Source organism: Xenopus tropicalis, chromosome 7 (assembly GCF_000004195.4).
Source record: "Xenopus tropicalis strain Nigerian chromosome 7, UCB_Xtro_10.0, whole genome shotgun sequence".
NCBI lineage: Eukaryota > Metazoa > Chordata > Amphibia > Anura > Pipidae > Xenopus > Xenopus tropicalis.
The window spans coordinates 131,323,028-131,332,275 of record NC_030683.2 but is presented as its reverse complement, the minus strand read 5'-3'; positions in this window follow the sequence as shown (position 1 = coordinate 131,332,275).

Sequence of the window (9,248 nt, the reverse complement as noted above, 5' to 3'; positions counted from 1 at the left end):
GGCTGGCCCAGTTGGGATTGGTTACACTGGGGGGGGGCAGTTAAGGGGGGTCACTATATATAAATATATAAGGGGGGCAGTAATGAAATAGAGAAAGTACAGGGAAGAGCGACTAAGCTGATAAAGGGAATGGGCTCAGTTATGGGGAAAGGCTGGCCCAGTTGGGATTGGTTACACTGGGGAAGGGGCAGTTAAGGGGGGGTCACTATATATAAATATATAAGGGGGGGCAGTAATGAAATAGAGAAAGTACAGGGAAGAGCGACTAAGCTGATAAAGGGAATGGGCTCAGTTATGGGGAAAGGCTGGCCCAGTTGGGATTGGTTACACTGGGGGGGGGCAGTTAAGGGGGGTCACTATATATAAATATATAAGGGGGGGCAGTAATGAAATAGAGAAAGTACAGGGAAGAGCGACTAAGCTGATAAAGGGAATGGGCTCAGTTATGGGGAAAGGCTGGCCCAGTTGGGATTGGTTACACTGGGGAAGGGGCAGTTAAGGGGGGGTCACTATATATAAATATATAAGGGGGGGCAGTAATGAAATAGAGAAAGTACAGGGAAGAGCGACTAAGCTGATAAAGGGAATGGGCTCAGAAAGTACAGAGAAGAGCAATTAAGTTAATAAAGGGAACTGTATGAAAAGGAACAATGTGCAGGTTCTGTGGAAATGAAACCTCAGGGCAAACTCGTTGCCCATTTCACCTCCAATCTCCCATTATAACTGAAGCGGCTGCACTTCCCAGTAGTGTAACCCAATCCTTAGTGCTTGGGGGGGACAATCAATGAGGAAAGTGAAGTGGGAAGGAAGTCGTTGCCTGTAGGAAATATCTGATTCCAGCCGAGCAGCGGAGCATAGAGGGGACAGGGACTGTACATTCTGGGGGGGCGGGGGGGACAGGTTCCTCCAGAGAGTAAAATGGATAGAATTGGATTTAATGAACCAACCAGCAATTAGATTAGATTGGTCTGCGACAGTCAGTACAATGAAACCAAGTACCTGATTGGTGGCAATGGCAGGGGCCCCTTATTCCCATCTACCCCCAGCCTCGGTGCAGTTCTGGGCACTTGGTCAACCCCCCCCATCTACCCCCAGCCTCGGTGCAGTTCTGGGCACTTGGTCAACCCCCCCATCTACCCCCAGCCTCGGTGCAGTTCTGGGCACTTGGTCAACCCCCCCATCTACCCCCAGCCTCGGTGCAGTTCTGGGCACTTGGTCAACCACCCCCCCATCTACCCCCAGCCTCGGTGCAGTTCTGGGCACTTGGTCAACCCCCCCACCATCTACCCCCAGCCTCGGTGCAGTTCTGGGCACTTGGTCAACCACCCCCCCATCTACCCCCAGCCGCGGTGCAGTTCTGGGCACTTGGTCAACCCCCCCCATCTACCCTTAGCCGCGGTGCAGTTCTGGGCACTTGGTCAACCCCCACCCCCCCATCTACCCCCAGCCTCGGTGCAGTTCTGGGCACTTGGTCAACCCCCCCCCCCATCTACCCCCAGCCGCGGTGCAGTTCTGGGCACTTGGTCAACCCCCCCACCATCTACCCCCAGCCGCGGTGCAGTTTTGGGCACTTGGTCAACCCCCCCCCATCTACCCTTAGCCGCGGTGCAGTTCTGGGCACTTGGTCAACCCCCACCCCCCCATCTACCCCCAGCCTCGGTGCAGTTCTGGGCACTTGGTCAACCCCCCCCATCTACCCCCAGCCGCGGTGCAGTTCTGGGCACTTGGTCAACCCCCCCACCATCTACCCCCAGCCGCGGTGCAGTTTTGGGCACTTGGTCAACCCCCCCCCATCTACCCTTAGCCGCGGTGCAGTTCTGGGCACTTGGTCAACCCCCACCCCCCCATCTACCCCCAGCCTCGGTGCAGTTCTGGGCACTTGGTCAACCCCCCCCATCTACCCCCAGCCGCGGTGCAGTTCTGGGCACTTGGTCAACCCCCCCACCATCTACCCCCAGCCGCGGTGCAGTTTTGGGCACTTGGTCAACCCCCCCCCATCTACCCTTAGCCGCGGTGCAGTTCTGGGCACTTGGTCAACCCCCACCCCCCCATCTACCCCCAGCCTCGGTGCAGTTCTGGGCACTTGGTCAACCCCCTCCCCATCTACCCCCAGCCGCGGTGCAGTTCTGGGCACTTGGTCAACCCCCCCACCATCTACCCCCAGCCGCGGAGCAGTTTTTGGCACTTGGTCAACCCCCCCCATCTACTCTTAGCCGCGGTGCAGTTCTGGGCACTTGGTCAACCCCCACCCCCCATCTACCCCCAGCCTCGGTGCAGTTCTGGGCACTTGGTCAACCCCCCCATCTACCCCCAGCCTCGGTGCAGTTCTGGGCACTTGGTCAACCCCCCCCATCTACCCCCAGCCGCGGTGCAGTTCTGGGCACTTGGTCAACCCCCCCCACATCTACCCCCAGCCTCTGTGCAGTTCTGGGCACTTGGTCAACCCCCACCCCCAGGCACTGATGGGAAATATTGGCCAACCAGAGCGTGTCTCAAATGAGACCACCTGACCCACATGACTGTACATGGACTGTATCTTTGTGCGTTTGGCTTTACTGCACTGCTGCAAATGTGCCGCGTATGGTGGGGGTCTCATTTGCTGTGATTTCCTGGTGGGTGGTGGCCATATTTGCCCCAATCGGAGGCTCCATCCCAGCCGGCTTTCTACGGCCCATTTATATTTTCCTATAGAAAAGCTGATTAAAGGGCAAGAAAAACAATGATAACAGTTTCCATTCAGCCCCTGAATGAGGAGAAAAAGGAAGGAAACAATTAATGGGTTAAATTCCTCCCCCCCCAAAAGCTTCCTGACAAACCATTTATTTTGCTAGTACTGTCCCTTTAACACAATATTAGCAATGACCTTCCCCTTATCTGCCCCCCCCCCCCCCCATTGGCGAGGGCTAATCTAACCCCTGGCAGATAAGCAGAAAGTCCCGGGGTGGGAATTGCACATTCCAGCCTTTCCTCTCCCAGCGGCACGTAGCAACGACTGCGCCTGATTGGCCGGGCATTTAGGGGGCGCCCTGTAGCGCTGAGTTTCCCTTTACTGCACACTGACCCCCCCCCCACACAGGGGAATGCTGGGAGATACGTGCCCAGGGGCACAGAGTTGGGTCGCCGGTGCCAATGCCATGCCAGCCTGGCGGGTACAGCGCTGCCCAAGGCTTCTAGGCACAGAACAATGTGTGTGAGTGAGAGTGTGAGTATGAGTGTGAGTGCAGGGAACATTGTAGCACTGTCTATAAGGGTAATAGTGTGAGTGTGAGGGTGAGTGTGAGTGTGAGCATGAATGTGAGTGCAGGGAACAATGCAGCACTGTCTATAAGTGCAGTAACGTGAGTGTGAGGGTGAGTATGAGTGTGAGTATGAGGGTGAATATGTGTGTGAGTATGAGTGTGAGTATGAGTGTGAGTGCAGGGAACAATGCAGCACTGTCTATAAGTGCAGTAGCGTGAGTGTGAGTATGAGTGTGAGTATGAGTGTGAGTGCAGGGAACAATGCAGCACTGTCTATAAGTGCAGTAGTGTGAGGGTGAGTATGAGTGTGAGTATGAGGGTGAATATGAGTGTGAGTATGAGTGTGAGTATGAGGGTGAGTACGAGTGTGAGTATGAGGGTGAGTACGAGTGTGAGCATGAGTGTGAGTGCAGGGAACAATGCAGCACTGTCTATAAGTGCAGTAGTGTGAGTGTGAGGGTGAGTATGAGTGTGAGTATGAGGGTGAATATGAGTGTGAGTATGAGGGTGAGTATGAGTGTGAGTATGAGGGTGAGTGTGAGTATGAGGGTGAGTATATGTATCAGGTAGTGGTGCTGTGCTGGGTCTGTATCAGGGCTCTAGGGCCCCACGCAGGGAATTCTGGGAAGGCCTCACTTGATCCATTGATCCGCAGCCCCCCCTGATCCCGGCGCAGCCCCCCCTGATCCCGGCGCAGCCCCCCCTGATCCCGGCGCAGCCCCCCCTGATCCCGGCGCAGCCCCCCCTGATCCCGGCGCAGCCCCCCTGAACTTACTGAGTGCAGTTGCCCCCGGACCCTGAGCCCATAGTCAGTCAGACCCCGGCCCTTTATAGCAATAAGCCCCCCGGCCTTCGCTCCATTGTCCTCTAACAAAACAGGAGATCCCCCAGCATGCACTGGGGCTTGGGCCCTGACCCCCCCTTTCCATTATATTATTATATTCTGGGAATCCCCTTGTTTAACCCTTTCCTGCCTGGCTCAGTCCCACAGCCCCAGTGTGAGTATTGCCCTCGCCCCGTTCTGCATCGACCCCGAGAATAAAAGGTTTTTGGGTTTGTTTTCCCTTTATTTTTCATCCCATTTTATAAAGTGCGACAATGAGTTTTCCATATGCGTCTGGGCGGCCAATGAGATTCCCAGACTCAGGGTCGGCACTTTGCACCCTTTGTGCTTTTAGCCTGGGAAGGGACAGACTAGAATGGTAAGGAAAAAAGCAAGACCAACTGCAAAGCTGCTTTACTGTATTGACTTCTATAGGGTACTAGGGGGGTAATGCAGGAGAAGCCATAACATTTGCACCAGGTGTAGTTGCCAATAGCAACCAATCAGATGCAAATTTTAATGACATTGGGTTACCGGGTCATGTCGTTGAAATGTAGATTGTAAGCTCTTGGTCGCAGCCGTTTGTGGGATAATGATCTTCCGGGCATGAAATGGTTAATGTTGTTAAAGATTCCCAGTTGCAGCCGGAGAGTTTAGGGTTAAATCCGTTTGGGAGGAGAGGGGCACAAAGTGAGATTTACTGGGAGTCACAAGCGCGGCCCCCGGGGCCCCCATTTATCTGCTTTTGTACTTGTCGGCCCAACAGCCCATAAACCTGCGGCAGCACCAGACTGGGACTGGGGGGCCGGGGGGCTACAGTGGGGGGGAGCGGCCTGATGTGTTTAACTACTGGGGCAAAGCATTGTGGGGATGGGGGTGATGTGATTCCCAGCTGGGGAGGGAACAAGGGGAATACAGCCCCCCATTCCCTATAGCTACAGTGTATTAATGCCCCCCCATTCCCTATAGCTACAGTGTATTAATGCCCCCCCATTCCCTATAGCTACAGTGTATTAATGCCCCCCCATTCCCTATAGCTACAGTGTATTAATGCCCCCCTATTCCCTATAGCTACAGTGTATTAATGCCCCCCCATTCCCTATAGCTACAGTGTATTAATGCCCCCCCCCTATTCCCTATAGCTACAGTGTATTAATGCCCCCCCCTATTCCCTATAGCTACAGTGTATTAATGCCCCCCCTATTCCCTATAGCTACAGTGTATTAATGCCTCCCTATTCCCTATAGCTACCAGTGTATTAATGCCCCCCATTCCCTATAGCTACAGTGTATTAATGCCCCCTATTCCCTATAGCTACAGTGTATTAATGCCCCCCCCTATTCCCTATAGCTACAGTGTATTAATGCCCCCCCTATTTCCCTTATAGCCTTACAGTGTATTAATGCCCCCCTATTCCCTATAGCTACAGTGTATTAATGCCCCTTCCCTATTACAGTTTAATGCCCCCCTATTCCCTATAGCTACAGTGTATTAATGCCCCCCCATTTCCCTATAGCTACAGTGTATTAATGCCCCCCTATTCCCTATAGCTACAGTGTATTAATGCCCCCCCCATTCCCTATAGCTACAGTGTATTAATGCCCCCCCTATTCCCTATAGCTACAGTGTATTAATGCCTCCCTATTCCCTAAGCTACAGTGTATTAATGCCCCCCATTCCCTATAGCTACAGTGTATTAATGCCCCCCCCATTCCCTATAGCTACAGTGTATTAATGCCCCCCTATTCCCTATAGCTACAGTGTATTAATGCCCCCCCTATTCCCTATAGCTACAGTGTATTAATGCCCCCCCTATTCCCTATAGCTACAGTGTATTAATGCCCCCCCCATTCCCCTATAGCTACAGTGTATAATGCCCCCCCTTCCCTATAGCTACAGTGTATTAATGCCCCCCCCCCCCTATTCCCTATAGCTACAGTGTATTAATGCCCCCCCCTATTCCCTATAGCTACAGTGTATTAATGCCCCCCTATTCCCTATAGCTACAGTGTATTAATGCCCCCCCTATTCCCTATAGCTACAGTGTATTAATGCCCCCTATTCCCTATAGCTACAGTGTATTAATGCCCCCCTATTCCCTATAGCTACAGTGTATTAATGCCCCCCTATTCCCTATAGCTACAGTGTATTAATGCCCCCCATCCTAGCTACAGTTTAAGCCCCTATCCTATAGCTACAGTGTATTAATGCCCCCCTATTCCCTATAGCTACAGTGTATTAATGCCCCCCTATTCCCTATAGCTACAGTGTATTAATGCCCCCCCCATTCCCTATAGCTACAGTGTATTAATGCCCCCCTATTCCCTATAGCTACAGTGTATTAATGCCCCCCCTATTCCCTATAGCTACAGTGTATTAATGCCCCCCCTATTCCCTATAGCTACAGTGTATTAATGCCCCCCTATTCCCTATAGCTACAGTGTATTAATGCCCCCTATTCCCCTATAGCTACAGTGTATTAATGCCCCCCCTATTCCCTATAGCTACAGTGTATTAATGCCCCCCCCATTCCCTATAGCTACAGTGTATTAATGCCCCCCCTATTCCCTATAGCTACAGTGTATTAATGCCCCCCCCTATTCCCTATAGCTACAGTGTATTAATGCCCCCCCTATTCCCTATAGCTACAGTGTATTAATGCCCCCCCATTCCCTATAGCTACAGTGTATTAATGCCCCCCCATTCCCTATAGCTACAGTGTATTAATGCCCCCCTATTCCCTATAGCTACAGTGTATTAATGCCCCCTATTCCTATAGCTACAGTGTATTAATGCCCCCCTATTCCCTATAGCTACAGTGTATTAATGCCCCCCTATTCCCTATAGCTACAGTGTATTAATGCCCCCCCTATTCCCTATAGCTACAGTGTATTAATGCCCCCCTTTCCTATAGCTACGTGTATTAATGCCCCCCATTCCCTATAGCTACAGTGTATTAATGCCCCCCTATTCCCTATAGCTACAGTGTATTAATGCCCCCCTATTCCCTATAGCTACAGTGTATTAATGCCCCCCTATTCCCTATAGCTACAGTGTATTAATGCCCCCCCATTCCCTATAGCTACAGTGTATTAATGCCCCCCTATTCCCTATAGCTACAGTGTATTAATGCCCCCCCATTCCCTATAGCTACAGTGTATTAATGCCCCCCCATTCCCTATAGCTACAGTGTATTAATGCCCCCCATTCCCTATAGCTACAGTGTATTAATGCCCCCCCTATTCCCTATAGCTACTGTATATTAATGCCCCCCTATTCCCTATAGCTACAGTGTATTAATGCCCCCTATTCCCTATAGCTACAGTGTATTAATGCCCCCCTATTCCCTATAGCTACAGTGTATTAATGCCCCCCTATTCCCTATAGCTACAGTGTATTAATGCCCCCCCTATTCCCTATAGCTACAGTGTATTAATGCCCCCTATTCCCTATAGCTACAGTGTATTAATGCCCCCCTTATTCCCTATAGCTACAGTGTATTAATGCCCCCCCCCCTATTCCCTATAGCTACAGTGTATTAATGCCCCCTATTCCCTATAGCTACAGTGTATTAATGCCCCCCATTCCCTATAGCTACAGTGTATTAATGCCCCCCATTCCCTATAGCTACAGTGTATTAATGCCCCCCTATTCCCTATAGCTACAGTGTATTAATGCCCCCCATTCCCTATAGCTACAGTGTATTAATGCCCCCCTATTCCCTATAGCTACAGTGTATTAATGCCCCCCCTATTCCCTATAGGGTCAGTGAGAGTGTGGCGGGGGGCAGTGAGAGGGTGGGGGGGCAGTGAGAGGGTGGGGGGCAGTGAGAGGGTGGGGGGCAGTGAGAGGGTGGGGGGGCAGTGAGAGGGTGGGGGGGCAGTGAGAGGGTGGCGGGGGGCAGTGAGAGGGTGGGGGGCAGTGAGAGGGTGGGGGGGCAGTGAGAGAGTGGGGGGGCAGTGAGAGGGTGGCGGGGGGCAGTGAGAGGGTGGGGGGGCAGTGAGAGGGTGGGGGGCAGTGAGAGGGTGGGGGGGCAGTGAGAGGGTGGGGGGCCTGGGGGGCACATATTTAAGGCACTAGATCATTTCCATGGCGGATCATGTGACAGTTTGGGTTCTGCTGGGAAGGTTCAATATCGGCTCAGAATCTCTTAGATGTTTCTTCTCACCTCATTATCACCCCCCCCCCCCCATATATCTGCCCCCCCCCAACCCTTTAACCATTTCACTTCTGCTGTCAGGGCTGTCGCTATAGGGACACAATGATTGGCAGCTGATAATAAGGGGGCACATGTATTCCTCTTTCTCTCAATCAAATTGTTGCACTCACCATCTTGCCCTACTGTCTCCATCTTGCCCTACTGTCTCCATCTTGTCCTACTGTCTCCATCTTGCCCTACTGTCTCCATCTTGTCCTACTGTCTCCATCTTGCCCTACTGTCCCCATCTTGTCCTACTGTCTCCATCTTGCCCTACTGTCTCCATCTTGCCCTACTTTCTCCATCTTGTCCTACTGTCTCCATCTTGCCCTACTGTCTCCATCTTGCCCTACTGTCTCCATCTTGTCCTACTGTCTCCATCTTGTCCTACTGTCTCCATCTTGTCCTACTGTCTCCATCTTGCCCTACTGTCTCCATCTTGTCCTACTGTCTCCATCTTGTCCTACTGTCTCCATCTTGTCCTACTGTCTCCATCTTGTCCTACTGTCTCCATCTTGTCCTACTGTCTCCATCTTGCCCTACTGTCTCCATCTTGCCCTACTGTCTCCATCTTGTCCTACTGTCTCCATCTTGCCCTACTGTCTCCATCTTGCCCTACTGTCTCCATCTTGCCCTACTGCCTCCATATTGCCCTACTGTCTCCATTTTGCCCTACTGTCTCCATCTTGCCCTACTGTCTCCATCTTGCCCTACTGCCTCCATATTGCCCTACTGTCTCCATTTTGCCCTACTGTCTCCATCTTGCCCTACTGTCTCCATCTTGCCCTACTGTCTCCATCTTGTCCTACTGTCTCCATCTTGCCCTACTGCCTCCATATTGTCCTACTGTCTCCATCTTGCCCTACTGCCTCCATATTGTCCTACTGTCTCCATTTTGCCCTACTGTCTCCATCTTGCCCTACTGTCTCCATTTTGCCCTACTGTCTCCATCTTGTCCTACTGTCTCCATCTTGTCCTACTGTCTCCA